At 59.4% G+C, this 22,789-nt stretch overlaps 2 long non-coding RNA genes across 2 annotated transcripts; both read right to left on the bottom strand.

Moving 5' to 3' along the window:
- Positions 1-4,519: 4,519 nt before the first annotated feature.
- LOC135413714 (uncharacterized) lies at positions 4,520-6,448 on the bottom strand. The gene is made up of 3 exons (XR_010430361.1): positions 5,052-6,448; positions 4,691-4,753; positions 4,520-4,582 (listed from the first exon to the last, which is right to left on the bottom strand). It is a non-coding gene; the product is annotated as an uncharacterized LOC135413714 (long non-coding RNA).
- Positions 6,449-20,614: 14,166 nt separating this feature from the next.
- Positions 20,615-22,209, bottom strand: LOC135413713 (uncharacterized). Its single transcript, XR_010430360.1, has 2 exons — positions 22,152-22,209; positions 20,615-20,843 (listed from the first exon to the last, which is right to left on the bottom strand). It is a non-coding gene; the product is annotated as an uncharacterized LOC135413713 (long non-coding RNA).
- Positions 22,210-22,789: the final 580 nt, after the last annotated feature.

The raw sequence follows: 22,789 nt of genomic DNA, 5'->3' as shown, positions 1-22,789 counted from the left end.
ATCACAGGATACCTCTCGCACCGGACTAATTTCAAAAATCCCTCCAGGCGAGGCACACACTTGCACCCACTCCCAACCCCTCTCTGGGTCTTTGCCCTGCACTTATCTTGCAAAGAGCCGGGGATGCGAACCCATCTTTGATGCAGAGGCGGGGCACCTGGGCTGCCTCAGAGGTTCCTGCCATCGTCAGACTACTAGGAGCCAACTGCGAGAAAGAAAACCACAAGCAATACGTGAGTTGCGTGGCATGGGGCTCAAACCCCAGTGATCCCCCTACTCACCAGCACCCAGGCCCTGACCAGAGTCGGACACTGTGGATGTCACGTTCCGGGATACCTGAGTGGGAGAGACACAAACTTAGAAGGCATCTCTAAAGCTGCAGTGGATCCCCGCTCCTCCTGCTGCCTCCCCAACTCACCTACAAGGCTCCTCTCTCTTCAGCTGCTCCCAAGACCGCCTCTGCAAATGAAATGGGCAAATGCTCAAACACTCAGCTCTCAAACATTTAGGGATTGCTCACAAGGAAAGCCAAAAACCTCTAAACCCTAGACACTGGTTCCTACTCTACCCAGTCGGGACCCTATACACCCAAGCAGGGCATTGCAAGACCATCCTGCTCACCGACTGGACAGCCATCAGCTGCACCGTCTAAGGGAACTGACATGTTGACATCAGACTCCAAGCCATATTCCATCTACCCACTGATTCACGGAGCAGGGCAGAGCAGTTCCAGGCTGACCCCAAGTGAGACACCCCACACCTGTGACCACACACACCAGGTGACACAAAACACGCACAAGAGAAAGGACGTGACACACACCAGAACTCCTCTGCCCTGCACACGGGAATCCAATGATAAAAAGTAAGCCCTTCCTTTGATGCGTCCAAATAACCTATCACAGGATACCCCCTGCACTGGACTAATTTCAAAAATCCCTCCAGGCGAGGCACACACTTGCACCCACTCCCAACCCCTCTCTGGGTCTTTGCCTTGCACTTATCTTTCCAAGAGCAGGGGATGCCAATCAATCTTTGATGCACAGGAGGGGCACCTGGGCTGCCTCAGAGGTTCCTGCCATCGTCAGACCATTCGGAGTCAACTGCGAGAAAAAAATCAGACACCATATCTGAGTAGTGTGGCACGTGGCCCCAGCCACCATGACCCCTCTACTCACTGCCACCGAGGCAGGTCCTCGGGTCGCTGGCTCTGATCAGACTTGGACAACGTGCTGTCATCTCCTGGGATACCTGAGTGAGCGAGAGACAAAATTAGAGGGCACCTCTAAAGCTGCAGTGGATCCCCGCTCCTCCTGCTGCCTCCCCAACTCACCTACAAGGCTCCTCTCTCTTCAGCTGCTCCCAAGACCACCCCTGCAAATGAAATGGGCAAATGCTCAAACACTCAGCTCTCAAACATTTAGGGATTGCTCACAAGGAAAGCCAAAAACCTCTAAACCCTAGACACTGGTTCCTACTCTACCTAGCCAGGACTCTATACGCCCAAGCAGGGCATCGCAAGACCATCCTGCTCACCGACTGGACAGCCATCGGCTCCACTGTCTAAGGCAACTGACATGTTGATGTGAGACTCTGAGCAATATTCTATCTACCCACTGATCCACGGAACAGAGCAGAGCAGGTCCAGGCTGACCCCAAGTGAGACACCCCACACCTGTGACCACACACACCACATGACACAATTAAGAGACGAAGGACACAAAACATGGACGAGACAAAGGACGGGACACAGACCGGAACTGCTCTGCCCGGAACACGTGAATCCAATGATAAAAAGTAAGCCCTGCCTTTGAGGCCTCCAAATAACCTATCACAGGATACCTCTCGCACCGGACTAATTTCAAAAATCCCTCCAGGCGAGGCACACACTTGCACCCACTCCCAACCCCTCTCTGGGTCTTTGCCCTGCACTTATCTTGCAAAGAGCCGGGGATGCGAAGCCATCTTTGATGCAGAGGAGGGGCACCTGGGCTGCCTCAGAGGTTCCTGCCATCGTCAGACCACTCGGAGTCAACTGCGAGAAACAAAACCAGACACCATATCTGACTAGTGTGACACGAGGCCCTAGCCACCATGACGCCTCTACTCACTGTCACCGAGGCAGGTCCTCGGGTCACTGGCTCTGACCAGACTTGGACAACGTGCTGTCATCTTCTGGGATACCTGAGTGAGCGAGAGACAAAATTAGAGGGCACCTCTAAAGCTGCAGTGGATCCCCGCTCCTCCTGCTGCCTCCCCAACTCACCTACAAGGCTCCTCTCTCTTCAGCTGCTCCCAAGACCGCCTCTGCAAATGAAATAGGCAAATGCTCAAACACTCAGCTCTCAAACATTTAGGGATTGCTCACAAGGAAAGCCAAAAACCTCTAAACCCTAGACACTGGTTCCTACTCTACCTAGCCAGGACTCTATACACCCAAGCAGGGCATTGCAAGACCATCCTGCTCACCGACTGGACAGCCATCGGCTCCACTGTCTAAGGCAACTGACATGTTGATGTGAGACTCTGAGCAATATTCTATCTACCCACTGATCCACGGAGCAGGGCAGAGCAGGTCCAGGCTGACCCCAAGTGAGACACCCCACACCTGTGACCACACACACCACATGACACAATTAAGAGACGAAGGACACAAAACATGGACGAGACAAAGGACGTGACACAGACCGGAACTGCTCTGCCCGGAACACGTGAATCCAATGATAAAAAGTAAGCCCTGCCTTTGAGGCCTCCAAATAACCTATCACAGGATACCCCTCGCACCGGACTAATTTCAAAAATCCCTCCAGGCCAGGCACACACTTGCACCCACTCCCAACCCCTCTCTGGGTCTTTGCCCTGCACTTATCTTGCAAAGAGCTGGGGATGCGAAGCCATCTTTGATGCAGAGGCAGGGCACGTGGGCTGCCTCAGAGGTTCCTGCCATCGTCAGACTACTAGGAGCCAACTGCGAGAAAGAAAACCACAAGCAATACGTGAGTTGCGTGGCATGGGGCTCAAACCCCAGTGATCCCCCTACTCACCAGCATCCAGGCCCTGACCAGAGTCGGACACTGTGGATGTCACGTTCCGGGATACCTGAGTGAGAGAGACACAAACTTAGAAGGCATCTCTAAAGCTGCAGTGGATCCCCGCTCCTCCTGCTGCCTCCCCAACTCACCTACAAGGCTCCTCTCTCTTCAGCTGCTCCCAAGACCGCCTCTGCAAATGAAATGGGCAAATGCTCAAACACTCAGCTCTCAAACATTTAGGGATTGCTCACAAGGAAAGCCAAAAACCTCTAAACCCTAGACACTGGTTCCTACTCTACCCAGTCGGGACCCTATACACCCAAGCAGGGCATTGCAAGACCATCCTGCTCACCGACTGGACAGCCATCAGCTCCACTGTCTAAGGGAACTGACATGTTGATGTGAGACTCTGAGCAATATTCTATCTACCCACTGATCCACGGAGCAGAGCAGAGCAGGTCCAGGCTGACCCCAAGTAAGACACCCCACACCTGTGACCACACACACCAGGTGACACAAAACACGCACAAGAGAAAGGACGTGACACACACCAGAACTCCTCTGCCCTGCACACGGGAATCCAATGATAAAAAGTAAGCCCTTCCTTTGATGTGTCCAAATAACCTGTCACAGGATACCCCCTGCACCGGACTAATTTCAAAAATCCCTCCAGGCGAGGCACACACTTGCACCCACTCCCAACCCCTCTCTGGGTCTTTGCCTTGCACTTATCTTTCCGAGAGCAGGGGATGCCAATCAATCTTTGATGCAGAGGAGGGGCACCTGGGCTGCCTCAGAGGTTCCTGCCATCGTCAGACCACTCGGAGTCAACTGCGAGAAAGAAAACCAGACACCAGATCTGAGTAGTGTGGCACGTGGCCCCAGCCCCCATGATGCCTCTACTCACTGTCACCGAGGCAGGTCCTCGTGTCACTGAGTCTGACTAGACTTGGACAATGTGCTGTCATCTCCTAGGATACATGAGCGAGAGAGAGACAAAATTAGAGGGCATCTCTAAAGCTGCAGGGGATTCCTGCTCCTCCTGCTGCCTCCCCAACTCACCTACAAGGCTCATCGGCTCCCAAAGGTTAGCTGGATGGCACCTGCAATCCAAAAAGCTCAGTTCTTCATTGCTGATCTTTTCAATACTCGGAGATTACCTACAAGGACAGCTCCAGAGGACCAAACTGTGTCCGTCACCTCACTGTGAGTTGGCTTCGGCCATCTGAGGCTGCCTACATCTCCTGCAAAAAAACCCAGAGGCAAGTGTGAGTACTTAGATACTGCCCAAGAGTTTGCTGCTCCCATGGCAGTTTCTGTCTGACACCCCTTGACCGTGACCTCTTACAGGTAGGGTCCCTGTCATGTTGGACTGCACGTTAGAAGTCTGTGCACTGCCTGTAAAACAAAAAAACAAGTATGTACAAAGATTCACCACAAGTACACCGCCTGCAAAAGAGCAGCTAGTTTTGTCCTGCAGTCACGGCTCACCTTGCTCACCGGGCTCACCTTCCCTCTGGTGCCTGTCCTCTGCTGGGCTGAGGGCTCTGCATCTTAAAAAAACCCAAAAAACCAAAACTAAACCACCAAACCATCCAAATGATCAAGTAAACCTAGGGCCAAAAGTCATGTCTTGGCTCTGACCTCACATGACAACCCACCTTCTGACTGTGCTCCTCCAGCCTCCTCTGTTCATCTCTGCTTTACATCCAGCCTCTCTGATGCTGCAAAGAAATGAGTTAGCAAAGTCAGCCATATAGACAGGGCTACATTAACTGCTGTGCAATTCTAATTTCTCCTTAGACAAGCCCTCTGGGATGCAAAGACAGCCTGCACAAACAAACACTGACCTAACTTTAAGGGCCCTGCCGTACCGTTCCCATTGGCCCCGGACAAGCCTGCTCTCGTGACTGCACACACGCTGCAGGCAGGGGCTGCCTCCAGGAGGACCAGAGAACTGCTGCCCTGAGTGGCTGAGCCTATCACAGGGTAAATGGAAAGTCTCCTTTCTACTCCACCTACCCCCAAGTCTACACTGCAGGGCAGAGCAGTTCCAGGCCCAACACAAACTCCAAGGACACATTTCCAGACAAGTGCTGTGGTGCAACCAGGAGAGAGAACTCTGAGAAAGGAACGACGCCAAAATCGATGTGCTACCGCACGAGAAGACGGAGGATACGGCGAGACTGAACGGAGGAGGCTCTGAGGAGCCTGAAAACACACTCTAACAGAATGGCCTGGGACAAGAACTGCCTACAAAATTGCTAAGATGGATGGGAGACAATGCTATGTTCAGAATCTTCTTAGATTCTCACAAGTCCTAGGTGGGATGACAAGGGATGACTGCACGGCACAGCCACCGATACAACCTGTAAGGAGGCTGTAAAAGACACCTGACCTGACACTTCTCAGATGTGATTCCGATGCATGTCCAAGCTAGTGAGCCAAAGAACGGATGGTATGGGCACTGGGCTGGGCAGTGCAGAGGTTCAAGACTCTAGGAATGATGCTTTGACATCTCAGATAAGACCTTTGAGGGCAGGAAGCAAAGACACAGTGACTGTAAAGTGTAAGACACGAAACACAGACCGGACAAAGGACATGACACAGACCTGAACGGCTCTGCCCTGCACATCCTACTCCATGATGAAAAGTAAACTGCTCCTCCTATGTGTGCCAAGGGCCTCTTAGGGTAGATCCTTTCCCCTCTGCTCAATTGAAAATCCCTCCCTCCTAACCATAAAACTGGACCCAGCTCTCATCCCCTCTCCAGGTGGGAGTCCTCCACTTATCTTTCCCACAGCTGGGGATGTGAATCCATCTTCGATGTGAAGGAAGGACGCACAGCTGGCTCAGAGGGTCCTGTGATCCCTGACTCGGTTGCTGTGAGAAAGAAAACAGAAACTGACACAAGAGTTGGGCAGCACGTGGGAGATAACCCCGCAATTGGCTACTCACCCTCCCCTGAGCTGAGAGGTTCTCGGGCCACTGGCTCCGACCCCAGTTGGAGGCTGCTGCCATCACCGTGTGCCGTACCTGGGGGAGTGAGAAAAAAAGTTATGGGTGTTTCTGAAAGTAAGGGAGACCCCAGCACCTCCTCCCTACCTCCCCAGCTCAACCTCAATGCTCCTCCTTGGCCAAAGGCAGGCTGGATGGCACCTGCAACTGGGAAAGGTCGAGCCTTAATTGATGACCCTCGTAGTACTAGGAGATTACTCACAAGGACAGATGAAGACCATCAAACCTAATTGGCAGGTGGCTCCAGCCCTCTGAGGCTGCACACATTCTCCGCAAAGTAAAAAAGCCAAAGGCAAAGGTACAGACTGAGGTACTGCCTGAAAGGATGGCTTTCCTGTGGGAGCTCCTACCTACCTCTCCTCCACAGTGACCTCTTACCAGCAGGGGCCCTGAAGCACTGGACTGTCAGAAGGTGGCAGAACCCCTGGAAAACACAAGAAACAAAGCATGTGCACAGATTCACCACAACACCTGTAAAAGACCATCTAGTTCTGTCCTGGAGTCAATGCTCACCTTGCTCACTGGTACTCACCTGGATCACCTCCCCTCCGGTGCCTAGAGCCTCCTGGGCCCAGGGCTCTGCATCTGAAAACAAAGAAAAAACAAACCCAAACAACAAAATCCTTAACACACAAGTAAACATGGAGCTAAAAGCCACATCTTTGTGCTGATGTCAGGTGATGACCCACCTTCTTCTCTGCTCCTCTGGCCTCTGTTCTGTTCAACTCTGCTTTACACCCTGCCCCTCTGACATGGTAAAGAAACTCTAACCAAAGTCACCCAGATAGATGGGGAGAGCTCAAAGAGTCTCCCTTCTCTTTAGGCAAACCACCCAGGGTCACTGCCTGCAGCCAAAGACTGCAGCTGTAATCGCACAGAATACCTGGGTGAATGAGAAGAAAACTTAAGTAGCACATCTGAAAAGTCAGTGGGTGCCTTCACAGGCATTTAGGTGGCTCCTGGACACTGCTTTCCACCCATACTACCTTCAAAAAACCCCTGGCAATTCCTAAGCTGGCACCCCAGCCCTCTCTCCATCTGTGGGCTATAACCCCCCACTGACTACTTGCAAACCTGGGTGTCTGTAGCCATCTTCAACACAGAGCAGCTTCACTTGAGGACTGGATAACACTGGTGAAAAAATGCCAAACTGCAGTTGATCAGGAAATCCCAAAATATGCAAGGCTCCTAAGGAAAAGAAAAACAGATAACCAATTATAAAAGCAGCTTAGCAACACCAAGTTATTAAATTTAAAAACCCTGCATGTGAGTGTAATCCTCTTCATTGCCATATACAGCTCTGCTTCTTTGGATACCAAAGCTGATGCTTTAATAAAGCAGGAATAGCTTGAGAAGTCCCATTAAATGAAAGAAAGGGAGAGCTCTTATCCCATTGAAGCCTGCCTGCTGAATGACTTCCCTGCCCAAAGGCTGGGGTTAATATACCCCTGGCCGTGCCCACCTCCCTTCCCGTGAGGCCCCGGGAGAAAGGGAGCAGCCCAATCCAAGACAGTATAAAGGCGCTGGGAGCAGCAGCACCTGGTTTGCATCTCTGACTTAAAATCAGGATAAGTAAAGAGCCTGACAGAAAAGGACTCCTAACGTGAGCAGGTATTATAGTTGCTATTAGATTTAGGGTTGGTATTGGATTCGGGTAGGGGCTGGAGCGGAGGAACTGGAGCAGAATGGCGGGAGTTGGAGCGGCGGGGGCTGCGGCGCCGGGAAGGGGAGCGGGGCGGCGGGCGCTGCGGCGCCGGGAAGGGGAGCGGCGCGGCGCGGGCTGCGGCGCCGGGAAGGGGAGCGGGGCGGCGGCGGCGGCGGCTGCGGCGCCGGGAAGGGGAGCGGGGCGGCGGGCGCTGCGGCGCCGGGAAGGGGAGCGGGGCGGCGGGCGCTGCGGCGCCGGGAAGGGGAGCGGGGCGGCGCGGGCTGCGGCGCCGGGAAGGGGAGCGGGGCGGCGGGCGCTGCGGCGCCGGGAAGGGGAGCGGGGCGGCGCGGGCTGCGGCGCCGGGAAGGGGAGCGGGGCGGCGCGGGCTGGGGCAGCGCGGCGTGGCCGCGTCCTACCTGCGGGACAAGGGTGAGCCTGGCGGTACCGGAACGAGGCGCGGAGGGGGCCGCAAGGAGCCCCGGGGCTGCCGGGACCCTCCCGCGGTGCTGGGCTGAGCTCCCGGGGTGCTTCGCGATGGGGGATGTGGAGTGAGGTAATAACGAGAATCAGGAAATGCTTCTACGGACCCGCGCCCGGTTCGGTGGCTGTGCCGAGGTTTGAACCGGGAAAGAGCCGCTGTCCTGCGGTGAGGACCGGGGAAAAGGCCTTAAAATGAGAGTGGAGAGCTCTGAACAGAGGAAATAAAACTCACTGGGTTTAGGAGCTAAAATATCAGGGGAAATTACTGTCTGGTTACGGCAGTAAGCTTCCCACAGCAGTTTCAGGTGCCTGCCTTTGGAGACAAGCCCCAAAGCAGAAACTCCTCTCGACTGCTCCTGAGAGAGGCAATTAGAACTTTAGGTGCTCAGGAAAGCGATTTCCTCTCCTAAGTCCTGGTTCACCTGCCCGAGCACCTACAGTGTTTATATTCCACCTCACTCTCTGCTTTGCACGTTTGTATCAATAAAAGAAACTTCCAAGGTCTTCCTCCAGTCTGAGCTGCATCTTTTCTGCACCCCCACACTCTCCCACCTGTTCACGTGCGCTGCTCCCCTCTCCTGCGCTGCTTCCTGGAACAGGGCTCATCCCTCGGCACCTTCCTCGAGCGATAATCCGGGTACATCAGGTGCTTCCCCCAGCCCCTGCAAGATACTCTCACCATCACTGCTTGAGAGATTCCCTGGGATCGACTGCTCCCCTGCAGAAGCACCCTATAAAAAGTGCCCCACCGAGCACGGCCCGCCCCTTGTCCCCCTCACTGCCCACACCTGGGGCTGTCCCGCCTCTTTGTCAGCCTCACTGCCCACACCTGGGGCTGTCCCGCATGGGAGGGGAGAGAAGGACGGGTGGAGCCACAGGCGGGCGCGCGGGGAGAGGAGGCGGGGTGAGCCGGGGGGCGGGGTGAGCCGGGGGGCGGGGTCGGCGCGAGCAGGAGGGAGGGGCAGGTGCCCGCTCCGCTTCGCTGTGGACTCTGGGGTTCTTTTGGGCTGGTTTTGGGGGACTGTGCACACCCTCTCCTGATCACAGCCCCGCCCCAGCTCGCTGCACCCAGCTGCACTCCCCGTACCCCTTGCTCAGCTTCGCGGGGATTTGTGCCTTCTCTGAAGGTGGCAAATGTCTACAAAGCGAGTCGGGAAGCCAGAGAGCTGCAGCCCCCGGGCCCCGCCGTCACCCGGCACGTCCTGCCCCGCAGCACCGCTCCCGCTGCCGCCTCGAACACAAGGAACAAACCCCCGTGCCCCCAGCACAGGCCGGTCCCTTCCCGGCAGCCTCGGCAGCGCCGGGAGCGGCCGCAGCCCCCAAGGACGGGCGGGGCGCGCCGGGAGGGGCCGCGCGGGGCGGGGGCGGGTCCCGCGGCTGCGACCCCGCGGGGAAGGGACCCCCGGGCCGGCCCCGTCCGGCACCGCCGCTGGCCCTGCTCGGCCACCGCCCCTCGCCCACAGTTTTAACATTAGAGAGCCAAGTTTAATCCAGAGCCTGCACGCTCCCACGTGCAGGTAATTTCCATAGACTTGTTATTTTTCTCTTTTTAATGACCACGTTGCTAAAGTCAGGGAAATACAATCAACATTCCCTAAACACCATCACTTCTACATCCATTTGTGATCAGGGGCCGAAGGGCAGCAGCCTCCCAGATCCCTCCCGGGGGGTTCCTGGGGTACCTTTCCCGTTGCCAGCGGGGTCCCCCAGGGTGCTGATCATGATCTCGGACGGATCCCCCCCCCGCGGAGCGGGGACGGAGCGGGAGCGGGTACGGGAGCGGAGCGGAACGGGGCGGGAGGGGGGCGCGGCGTGGACGCCTGGGGTCCTCACGCGCCGCGGCCACGAGACGGGGGCTGCCGCCCCGGTGCCTGCCGCCGCCCACGAACCTGCCGCCCGCGCCTGTCCCCACAGCGGGAAGCGGCGCGGCGAGACGGCGCTGCGGGCGCGGGGAGGGGGTCCGGGTGGCGGCGGAGGTCAGGCAACAGGAAAGGCGCCTCTCTGAGGCGAGGGGGCCTCTCGCCGCCATCTTTAGTGTGGCCTCGGCTAAGTTCCAGTCCTGGCGTCGCCATCTTGAGTGTGGAGTCGGGGCGAACTTCCGAGCCGGGGCCGCCATCTTTAGTGTGGTCGTTCCGGTCCTGGCGGCGCCATCTTTACTGTGGGCTCGGCGAACTTCCGGGACGGGGTCTTGGAGGACTTCCGGTCGCTCGTACTTTCGGTGACCGAGTTTACCCAAAATAGCGTCCCTCCTCCCTAATTTCTGCGCCTTCACCCCAAAAAATCTTCATGTTATTCCCCCCACAAACACCCCGGGAGAGACGGGAGGCCACGAGTCCCGCCCTGCCACCGGAACCGACCCTTAACTCGAGCAGGGAGCGCTGCACCGGCACGAGAGCCACTGGTGGCAGTGGTGGTACTGGGCTAGGACTGGGGCAACTGGGGAGGGAGCAGGGAGGGACTGCGAAGTGACTGGGATGGGAATGGGATGCACAGGGAAAAGGAGTACAACGCACTGGGGAGGGACTGGAGGCAGTCGGGAGGGACTGGGATGGGACTGAGGACACTTCAAGGGAGTTGGATGCACTGGGTGCGACTAGGGGCACTGGGTGCGACTACGGGCACTGGAGAGGGACTGGGGGTAGTAGGGAGGGACTGGGATGGGACTGAGGGCACTGGAGATGGACTGGGGAGAACTGGGCTGGCACTGGGGGCACTGGACTGCAATTGGGATTTCTCAGGGGAGAGACTAGGGGAAGTGGGATGGGACAGGGGTCATTGGGGAAGGATTGGGGTCAGTGGGACTACAGGCACTGGGATGGGACTGAGATGCGCTGGGTGGGCACAGGGATGGGACTGAGCTCACTGGGGAGGGAACTGGGATGGGACTGGGAGCACTGGGAAAGGGACTGCAGGGACTGGGATAGGACTGGGAAGGGACTGCAAGGGGACTGTGAGAGGACTGGGGAGGGGACTGGAGAGCGTGCCTGGGATGGGCCTGAGAATCTCTGGGGAGGGACTGGGACCACTGGGATGGGACTGCTGTCACTGGGATGGGATGCAGTTATACTAGGAAGGGACTGGGAATCACTTAGGAGGGACTGGGATGGGACTAGGCAAACTGGGGAAGGACTGGGTTGCACTGCGAGAGCACACTTGGGAGGGAAAGGAGGTGGTGGGTTGCAGTGGGGGAAGTGGGGAGAGACTGGGATGAGAGTGGGGGCACTGGGGTGGGACTGGGAGGACAGGTGGCACTGGGCTAGGACTGGGGGAACTGGGGAGGGAGCAGGGAGGGACTGCGAGGGGGCTGGGAAGGGAACTGGGATGGTACTGGGATGGTACTGGGATGCATGGGAGAAAGGAGCGGAATGCACTGGGGAGGGACTGGGAGCATCGGGAAAGCCACTGCAGGGACTGGGATTGGACTGGGGAGGGACTGCAAGAGGACTGTGACAGGGCTGGGGAGGGGACTGGAGAGCGTGCCTGGGATGGGCCTCACAATCTCTGAGGAGGGACTGGGACCACTGGGATGGGACTGCTGTCACTGGGATGGGATGCAGTTGTACTGGGAAGGGACTGGGGAGGGACTGGGATGGGACTAGGCAAACTGGGGAAGGACTGGGTTGCACTGCAGGAGGACACTTGGGAAGGAAAGGAGGTGGTGGGTTGCAGTGGGGGAAGTGGGGGGAGACTGGGATTAGAGTGGGGGCACTGGGGTGGGACTGGGAGGACAGGTGGCTCTGGGCTAGGACTGGGGGAACTGGGGAGGGAGCAGGGAGGGACTGCAAGGGGGCTGGGAAGGGAACTGGGATGGTACTGGAATGGGAATGGGATGCATGGGAGAAAGGAGCGGAATGCACTGGGGAGGGACTGGGAGCAACGGGAAAGCCACTGCGGGAATTGGGATTGGACTGGGGAGGGACTGCAGGAGGACTGTGACAGGACTGGGGAGTGGGCCTGGGATAGGACTGGGATGCACAGGGGGAAAGAACCGGGATGCCCTGGGGAGGGACTGAGGTCACGGGAGGGCTGGGGATGGGTCAGGGGCACTGGGGAGGGAACGGGGATGGGACTTGGATGTTCTAGGGAGGGAGTGGGATGCATCGGGGAAAAGGACTGGCATGCACTGGGAGGGACTGGGGGCAGTGGGGAGGGATGGGGATGGGACAGGGGACACTGGAGAGGGACTGGGGGCACTGGGGGGATTTGGGCTGGGAGTGGGGACCCTGGGGTGGGACTGAGATTTTCGGGGGGCGGGAGGGGACTGGGAGCACTGGGATGGGACTGGGGGTCATTGGGGAGGGACTGGGGGACCATGGGACTGGGGGCACTGGGATAGGAGTGAGATGCACTGGGGAGGGACTGGGGGCAGTGGGGAGGGATGGGGATGGGACTGGGGACACTGGAGAGGGACTGGGGGCACTGGGGGGATTTGGGCTGGGAGTGGGGACCCTGGGGTGGGACTGAGATTTTCGGGGGGCGGGGGGGGACTGGGAGCACTGGGATGGGACTGGGGGTCATTGGGGAGGGACTGGGGACCATGGGACTGGGGGCACTGGGATAGGAGTGAGATGCACTGGGGAGGGACTGGGCCGGGACTGAGGGCACTGGAGAGGCCCTGGGGGCACTTGGGGGAAGTGGGCTGGGACTGGGATTCTCTGGGGAGGGACTGGAGGCACTGGGATAGGACTGAGAGGCACTGGGGAGGCACTAGGACACACTGGGGCACCACTGGGATGGGACTGGGATCACTGGGGAGGGAATTGGAATGGGACTGGGGGCAGTGGGAAAGGACTGGGATGGGACTGGGCGAACTGGGGAAGGACTGAGTTGCACTGCAGGAGGACACTTGGGAAGGAATGGGTGCGCTGGCTTGCACTGAGAGAAGTGGGAAGGGACTGGGATGAGAGTGGGGGCACTGGGGTGGGACTGGGAGCACAGGTGGCACTGGGCTAGGACTGGGGGAACTGGGGAGGGAGCAGGGAGGGACTGCGAAGTGACTGGGATGGGAATGGGATGCACAGGGAAAAGGAGCACAACGCACTGGGGAGGGACTGGGGGCAGTGGGGAGGAACTGGGATGGGACTGGGGACACTTCAAGGGGGTTGGATGCCCTGGGTGCGACTAGGGGCACTGGGCTGAGACTAGGGGCACTGGAGAGGGACTAGGGGTAGTAGGGAGGGACTGGGATGGGACTGAGGGCACTGGAGGTGCTCCCTGTCCCACCCCAATGCCCCCATTCTCATCCCAGTCCCTTCCCACTTCTCTCAGTGCAAGCCAGTGCACCCATTCCTTCCCAAGTGTCCTCCTGCAGTGCAACCCAGTCCTTCCCCAGTTTGCCCAGTCCCATCCCAGTCCCTTCCCACTGCCCCCAGTCCCATCCCAATTCCCTCCCCGGTGATTCCAGTCCTATCCCAGTGGTGGCCCAGTGTGTCCTAGTGCCTCCCCAGTGCCTCTCAGTCGTATCCCAGTGCCTCCAGTCCCTCCCCAGGGAATCCCCGTCCCAGCCCAGTTCCCCCAAGTGCGCCGAGGGCCTCTTCAGTGCCCTCAGTTGTACTGGGAAGGGACTGGGAATCACTTAGGAGGGACTGGGATGGGACTAGGCAAACTGGGGAAGGACTGGGTTGCACTGCAGGAGGACACTTGGGAGGGAAAGGAGGTGGTGGGTTGCAGTGGGGGAAGTGGGGAGAGACTGGGATGGGAGTGGGGACACTGGGGTGGGACTGGGAGGACAGGTGGCACTGGGCCAGGACTGGGGGAACTGGGGAGGGAGCAGGGAGGGACTGCGAGGGGGCTGGGAAGGGAACTGGGATGGTACTGGGATGGGAATGGGATGCATGGGAGAAAGGAGCGGAATGCACTGGGGAGGGACTGGGAGCAACGGGAAAGCCACTGCAGGGACTGGGATTGGACTGGGGAGGGACTGCAAGAGGACTGTGACAGGACTGGGGAGTGGGCCTGGGATAGGACTGGGATGCACAGGGGGAAAGAACCGGGATGCCCTGGGGAGGGACTGAGGTCACGGGAGGGCTGGGGATGGGTCAGGGGCACTGGGGAGGGAACTGGGATGGGACTTGGATGTTCTAGGGAGGGAGTGGGATGCATCGGGGAAAAGGACTGGCATGCACTGGGAGGGACTGGGGGCAGTGGGGAGGGATGGGGATGGGACAGGGGACACTGGAGAGGGACTGGGGGCACTGGGGGGATTTGGGCTGGGAGTGGGGACCCTGGGGTGGGACTGAGATTTTCGGGGGGCGGGGGGGGACTGGGAGCACTGGGATGGGACTGGGGGTCGTTGGGGAGGGACTGGGGAACCGTGGGACTGGGGGCACTGGGATAGGAGTGAGATGCACTGGGGAGGGACTGGGCCGGGACTGAGGGCACTGGAGAGGCCCTGGGGGCACTTGGGGGAAGTGGGCTGGGACTGGGATTCTCTGGGGAGGGACTGGAGGCACTGGGATAGGACTGAGAGGCACTGGGGAGGCACTAGGACACACTTGGGCACCACTGGGATGGGACTGGGATCACTGGGGAGGGAATTGGAATGGGACTGGGTGCAGTAGGAAGGGACTGGGATGGGACTGGGCAAACTGGGGAAGGACTGAGTTGCACTGCAGGAGGACACCTGGGAAGGAATGGGTGCGCTGGCTTGCACTGAGAGAAGTGGGAAGGGACTGGGATGAGAGTGGGGGCACTGGGGTGGGACTGGGAGCACTGGTGGCACTGGGCTAGGACTGGGGGAACTGGGGAGGGAGCAGGGAGGGACTGCGAAGTGACTGGGATGGGAATGGGATGCACAGGGAAAAGGAGCACAACGCACTGGGGAGGGAGCAGGGAGGGACTGCGAAGTGACTGGGATGGGAATGGGATGCACAGGGAAAAGGAGTACAACGCACTGGGGAGGGACTGGAGGCAGTCGGGAGGGACTGGGATGGGACTGAGGACACTTCAAGGGAGTTGGATTCACTGGGTGCGACTAGGGGCACTGGGTGCGACTATGGGCACTGGAGAGGGACTGGGGGTAGTAGGGAGGGACTGCGATGGGACTGAGTGCACTGGAGATGGACTGGGGAGAACTGGGCTGGCACTGGGGGCACTGGACTGCAACTGGGATTTCTCAGGGGAGGGACTAGGGAAAGTGGGATGGGACAGGGGTCATTGGGGAAGGATTGGGGTCAGTGGGACTACAGGCACTGGGATGGGACTGAGATGCGCTGGGTGGGCACAGGGATGGGACTGAGCTCACTGGGGAGGGAACTGGGATGGGACTGGGAGCACTGGGAAAGGGACTGCAGGGACTGGGATAGGACTGGGAAGGGACTGCAAGGGGACTGTGAGAGGACTGGGGAGGGGACTGGAGAGCGTGCCTGGGATGGGCCTGAGAATCTCTGAGGAGGGACTGGGACCACTGGGATGGGACTGCTGTCACTGGGATGGGATGCAGTTGTACTGGGAAGGGACTGGGGAGGGACTGGGATGGGACTAGGCAAACTGGGGAAGGACTGGGTTGCACTGCAGGAGGACACTTGGGAGGGAAAGAAGGTGGTGGGTTGCAGTGGGGGAAGTGGGGAGAGACTGGGATGAGAGTGGGGGCACTGGGGTGGGACTGGGAGGACAGGTGGCACTGGGCTAGGACTGGGGGAACTGGGGAGGGAGCAGGGAGGGACTGCGAGGGGGCTGGGAAGGGAACTGGGATGGTACTGGGATGGGAATGGGATGCATGGGAGAAAGGAGCGGAATGCACTGGGGAGGGACTGGGAGCAACGGGAAAGCCACTGCAGGGACTGGGATTGGACTGGGGAGGGACTGCAAGAGGACTGTGACAGGACTGGGGAGTGGGCCTGGGATAGGACTGGGATGCACAGGGGGAAAGAACCGGGATGCTCTGGGGAGGGACTGAGGTCACGGGAGGGCTGGGGATGGGTCAGGGGCACTGGGGAGGGAACGGGGATGGGACTTGGATGTTCTAGGGAGGGAGTGGGATGCATCGGGGAAAAGGACTGGCATGCACTGGGAGGGACTGGGGGCAGTGGGGAGGGATGGGGATGGGACAGGGGACACTGGAGAGGGACTGGGGGCACTGGGGGGATTTGGGCTGGGAGTGGGGACCCTGGGGTGGGACTGAGATTTTCGGGGGGCGGGAGGGGACTGGGAGCACTGGGATGGGACTGGGGGTCATTGGGGAGTGAGTGGGGAACCGTGGGACTGGGGGCACTGGGATAGGAGTGAGATGCACTGGGGAGGGACTGGGCCGGGACTGAGGGCACTGGAGAGGCCCTGGGGGCACTTGGGGGAAGTGGGCTGGGACTGGGATTCTCTGGGGAGGGACTGAAGGCACTGGGATAGGACTGAGAGGCACTGGGGAGGCACTAGGATACACTGGGGCACCACTGGGATGGAACTGAGGTCAGTAGGGAAGGACAGGGGTGCACTGTGGAGGGACTGTAATACAGCCGGGAAGCACTGGGATAAGACTGGGATCACCGGGGAGGGAATTGGGATGGAACTGGGTGCAGTAGGAAGGGACTGGGATGGGACTGAGGGCACTGGAGAGGCCCTGGGGGCACTTGGGGGAAGTGAGCTGTGATGGGGATTCTCTGGAGAGGGACTGGAGGCACTGGGATAGGAATGAGAGGCACTGGGGACACACTGGGGCACCACTGGGATGGGACTGGGATCACTGGGGAGGGAATTGGAACGGGACTGGGTGCAGTAGGAAGGGACTGGGATGGGACTGGGCAAACTGGGGAAGGACTGAGTTGCACTGCAGGAGGACACTTGGGAAGGAATGGGTGCACTGGCTTGCACTGAGAGAAGTGGGAAGGGACTGGGATGAGAGTGGGGGCACTGGGGTGGGACTGGGAGCACTGGTGGCACTGGGCTAGGACTGGGGCAACTGGGGAGGGAGCAGGGAGGGACTGCGAAGTGACTGGGATGGGAATGGGATGCACAGGGAAAAGGAGCACAACGCACTGGGGAGGAACTGGGATGGGACTGGGGACACTTCAAGGGGGTTGGATGCCCTGGGTGCGACTAGGGGCACTGGAGCGGGACTGGGGGTAGTAGGGAGGGACTGGGATGGGACTGAGGGCACTGGAGATGGACTGGGGAGAACTGGGCTGGCACTGGGGGCACTGGACTGCAACTGGGATTCTCAGGGGAGGGACTGGGGGAAGTAGGATGGGACAGGGGTCATTGGGGAGGGATTGGGGACAGTGGGACTACAGGCACTGGGATGGGACTGAGATGCGCTGGGTGGGCACAGGGATGGGACTGAGGTCACTGTGGAGGGAACTGGGATGGGACTGGGAGCACTGGGAAAGGGACTGCAGGGACTGGGATAGGACTGGGAAGGGACTGCAAGGGGACTGTGAGAGGACTGGGGAGGGGACTGGAGAGCGTGCCTGGGATGGGCCTGAGAATCTCTGGGGAGGGACTGGGACCACTGGGATGGGGCGCAGATGTACTGGGAAGGGACTGGGGTGAGACTGGGATTTGATTGTAAGCACTGGGGAGGGACTAGGAATCATTTAGGAGGGACTTGGATGGGACTGGGGAGGGACTGGGGCCACTGATGATGGCTCTTTAATGCACTTGGGAGGGACTGGGAGCACTGGGTTGCAGTGGGGAAGGACTGGAGGTACTTGGATGGGACTGAGAGAACTAGGATTGCACTGTGGGCACTGGGGAGGTACCAGGGGCACTGGGTTGGGACTGGGCTGCACTGGGGGCACTTGGGAGCAAGTGGGATCACTGGGGAGGGAACTAGGATGGGACTGAAGGCACTGGGGAGGGACTGCAATGGGTTTGAAACAACTTGGGAAGGACTGGGAGCACTGGGGAGGTTCTGGAGGGAACTGCACAGGGAGCTTGGTTGGACTGAGGGTACTAGGGATGGACTGGGATGGGACTGGGGTGTAGTGGGAGCAATTGGGAAGAAGTGGAGGCACTGGGGAAGGAACAGGGAGGGGACTGACTGCACTGGGATGGGGTTTGGGGTACTTGGGAGAAACTGGGAGGGACTCAGGAGGGACTGGGGACAGTGGGGAGGGACTGGGGACAGTGGGAAGGGACTGAAAAGGTGAAATTGAAACAGACTCACCTGAGTCATGTTCTAAGAAGTTCTGCTACAGCTCCTGACTCCGAACAATAGCCAAGGGGCCTCAGCCCAAGCCCTGGCCCCTCCTCCCCCTCACTGTTAACACCTGGGCCTTCCCCATAGAACAGCTGACTCTACCCAGTACTCTCAGTTCTCTCCAATGGCTTGCAATAAAATTACTAGACTCCCCAGTGCGCACAAAAATACAATCCCAATCCCACAGTAATTTCTACTCAAAACCAACAGTCACTGACCAAAACATCCAGTCCATATTCTAGCCCCCAGCTCTATCCCAGCCCCTCAGTGATTTTAGCTTGAGACCCACAAGCTTTATTGCACTGCCAGCTCTGCTCTCTCAGCAGCAGCTCCAAATCTTGCAGGATCTTCATCTTGGCTCCATCTCTGTGACTTTCCAGCTCCACCCTCACACTCCCATTCCCAGTCCCCCAATTACTCCTCCAGCCCCACAAACCCTAGCCCAATTCAAAACTCACAAACCCAGCACTAGACTAATTTAACCTCTCCTCGCCCAGTCCATGTTCCTGCCCATCAATCAATAGTCCACAGTCGCATAGGTTTTTAAGTAACGGTGCCAGTCCCTATCCGAGCTCCAGACACTCTCCCAGCTCCAGAGATGCAATCCTAAAACTATACTGACTTCAGGCCCAGCCTCCCAGTCCGCATTCCCAATTTACAATCCCAATTCCAACCACATAGGGATTTTAGCGACGGTGCCACAGGCCCTATCTCACAGTGATTGCTTTGATTACTGCCCAAGTGTTACTGTCCCCAGCCCAGAGCCCATCCCTACCCCAGCCCCTCAGTGATTTCAGCTCGAGACCCACAAGCTTTATTGCACTGCCAGCTCTGCTCTCTCAGCAGTAGCTCTGCATCTTGCCAGCGCCGCCACAGGAAGCTGCTCCAGGTTCTCACTGCAGGATCTTCATCTTGGCTCCAGCTCTGCCACTTTCCAGCTCCACCCTCCCACTCCCAATCCCAGTCCTCCAGGTGCTCCTCCAGCCCCAAAATTCCTATCCCAATACCAAAGACACAAGCCCAGCACTAGACTGATTTCAGCTCTCCCGCCCAGTCCACATTCCCAATTTACAGTCCCATTTCCAGCTGCATAGAGATTTCAGCGACGGTGCCACAGGCCCTATCTGAGCTCCAGACACTCTCCCAGCTCCACAGATGCAATCCTAGCATTATGCTGATTTCAGCCCCAGCCTCTCAGTCCACATTCCCAATTATAATCCCAATTCCACAGACACACAGAGATTTCAGCGACGGTGCCACAGGCCCTATCTCCTCCTCACACGGATTCCTGCCCGAGTGTTACAGTCCCAAGCCCAAACCCTGTCCCTACCCCAGCCCCTCAGTGATTTCAGCTCCAGACCCACAAGCTTTATTGCACTGCCAGCTCTGCTCTCTCAGCAGTAGCTCTGCATCTTGCCAGCGCTGCCACGGGAAGCTGCTCCAGGTTCTCACTGCAGGATCTTCAGCTTGGCTCCAGCTCTGCCACTTTCCAGCTCCACCCTCACACTCCCAGTCCCAGTCCCCCAGGTGCTCCTCCAGCCCCAGAATTCCTATCCCAATACCAAAGACACAAGCCCAGCACTAGACTGATTTCAGCTCTCCCACCCAATCCACATTCCCACCCATCAATCCCTATATCAGACACACAGCCATTGCAGCGACGGTGCCACAGGCCCTATCTCACAGTGATTGCTCTGATTACTGCCCCAAGTATTACAGTCCCAAGCCCAAACCCTGTCCCTACTCCAGCCCCTCAGTGATTTCAGCTCGAGACCCACAAGCTTTATTGCACTGCCAGCTCTGCTCTCTCAGCAGTAGCTCTGCATCTTGCCAGCACCACCATGGGAAGCTGCTCCAGGTTCTCACTGCAGGATGTTCAGCTTGGCTCCAGCTCTGCGACTTTCCAGCTCCCACCTCACACTCCCAGTCCCAGTCCCCCAGGTACTCCTCTAGCCCCACAAACCTGATCCCAACTCCAAAGTCCAGATCCCTGCCCTAGACTGATTTCAGCTCTTCCCCCCGTCCACGTTCCCGCCCATCAATCCTATTTCACAGACACACAGATGTTTGAGCGACGGTGCCAGTCCCTGTCTCAATCCTACAGTGATTTCTGCTGCACTGCCACAGTCCCTATCCCTGCTCCACAGTCCCTTTCCGAGCACCAATCTCCCTATCCCATACCCAGACCCACAACCTTTATTTCTCTGCCAGCTCTGCTGTCAGCTCCCGGTAAAGCTGCTGCACGTTCCAATCCTAGCATCTTTCTTTTGTTTAAGGTCTGAGTTTTCCACCCCAGTTCTCAAGCCCACATTCCAGGCCAGGCCTGACTATTTTTATCCCAGCTCCATCCCTGCAGTACTTATGCCAGGTCCATGCTCCCTAATCCAGCCCCACTCTTGTTCTGCCCACAGTCCTACCGTCTTTATGTCTCCACCAGCTCTGCTGCCTGAGCTCCAGGTTCTCAGCTTTCTGCTGCCTCTGCCTCAGCTTTCTGCTGCCTCTGCCTAAATCCGCTCCTGGGTATCTCTGCAGCCCCGGGCTGTTGACAAGGTCACAAATCAGTCTTTGTCGTTCACTTAAATATCTCTAGGAGCTGTCCCACCCATCCCAACTGGAACAGCAACAAAACAATAGAATAAACAATCAAGTAGTCAAAGATGAAAATAAAAGTAAAATAAAATTATAATAGAATGAAACATCTTTTATTACTTTTCTTTGTAACAATACTTTCAGTACCAGCCCCACTGAGAGGCTGCATCCTAGTCCTTCTGGTTCGGGGGAGCACCCCTGAGCATGGGCTGCTCCCCCACTGAGCACTGACCAAAGCTGGCCGGCACAGCTGCCCGGGACACCGCCTGCCCAACGCCCTGCCTCGGCAGCTGTGGGGGACCGACCCCGGCTCCCCCTGGATCGGCAGCCGAGGGGGTGCTGCCCCATGGCTCCCCACCGCTCCCTGGAGCGGCAGCCGCGAGGGTCCCACCCTGGCTCACCGCCGCTCCTCGGCCCGGCGGCCGCGCCAATCCCGGGCCGGCTCCCGCAGCTCCAGCGCCGCCCCCAGCCCCGCCGCCGAACTGCCCCCAGCGCCCCCCGCCCACGCCGTTTATAGCCCGCGGCCCGCACGGCCCCGCCCCCCTCGTGCCAGCCCAGCCAATCCCAGCGTCCGGCAGCGTCCGCCAATCCCCGCCTGCCCGTCCCCAAGAACCCCGCTGTCCCCTCAGGCCCCGCTCCCAGGGGCTGCTCCGCTTCCGCCCGCTCCCCGCCTCCCTCCCCTTCTCCTGGGAGAACTCCGGGACGGGACGGGACCGCGGACCTCCCACCCGCCCTCCCAACAGCGCCTGCGGGCACCGCGGCAGCGCAGGCGCGGCTCCGCCGGATCCCGAAGCAAAGGCGCCGAGACCGGCGCCTGAGGGGAACGCGGGGGACGAGGTGGAGAGGGGGGCGGCTCCGCGCCGCGGCTGAGCGGGCAGAGCTTGCTCGACCGCGGCCCTGTTGAAAGGGCCGCCGCCGCTCCCGCCCCCTCCCCGCCTCCCGGAAGAACTCCCAGACGGGACGTGAGCGCGGAGCTGTGCCACCCGCCCTCCCTGGTCCCAACAGGGCCTGTGGGGGCTGCGGCAGCACAGGCGCGGCTCCGGAAGCAAAGGCGCCGGCACCTGCAGCGCCTGAGGGGAACGTGGGGAAGGGGGGCGGCGCCGCGCCGCGGCTGAGCGGGCACAGCTTACGGGACCGCGGCCCCATTGAAAGGGCGGGCTACGATTGGACGGAGCGGAGAAGAGCGGGCTGGGAGTGGCGGGCCGGGATCGGACCTGCACGTCGGGAGCGGCAGCCGCGGGACCCCGCCCCAGCTCACCGCCGATCTCGCCCCGGCTCCCGCCGCTCCAGCGCCGCTTCCACCTCCGCCGCCGAACTGCCCCCCCCCCCGCTATTTATAGCCCGCGGCCCGCACGGCCCCGCCCCCCCGTGCCAGCCCAGCCAATCCCCGCCCGCCCGTTCCCGAGAACCCCGCTGGTCCCGCAGGCCCCGCTCCCGGAGCCCCTCCCGCCCGCTCCCCGCCTCCCTCTCCTTCTCCTGGGAGAGCTCCCGGAGGGGACGTGACCGCGGAGCTCCCACCGGCCTTCCGTGGTCCCAGCAGCGCCTGAGGGGAACGGGGGGACGGTGCCGCGCGAAGGGGCCGCGCCGCGTCTGAGCGGGCAGAGCTTGCGAGACCGCTGCCGGATTGAAAAGGCGGGCTGTGATTGGACGGTGCCGAGAAGGCGGCCCGGGATTGGCGGGCCAGACGCTGCCTCGGGCCCGGATTGGCGGGGCTTGGAGCCCGCGGGGTGGCGGGAGGTGCTCGGGTGGTCAGGAGGAGGGACTAGGGCCGTGTCGGAGGGGCCCTTCCCGCGGGTCCGTGGCCGTCCCGGGTCCCGCTCCCGGGACCCCGTCCCCTGCCCCGCCCCTTGGTCGGGCTGCACCCCCGGGGTCCCGGCCCCAAGGCCCCTGCAGAGC

Source organism: Pseudopipra pipra, chromosome 4 (assembly GCF_036250125.1).
Source record: "Pseudopipra pipra isolate bDixPip1 chromosome 4, bDixPip1.hap1, whole genome shotgun sequence".
In the NCBI taxonomy this organism is placed as follows: domain Eukaryota; kingdom Metazoa; phylum Chordata; class Aves; order Passeriformes; family Pipridae; genus Pseudopipra; species Pseudopipra pipra.
This window is presented reverse-complemented; position numbering and strand designations above follow the sequence as displayed.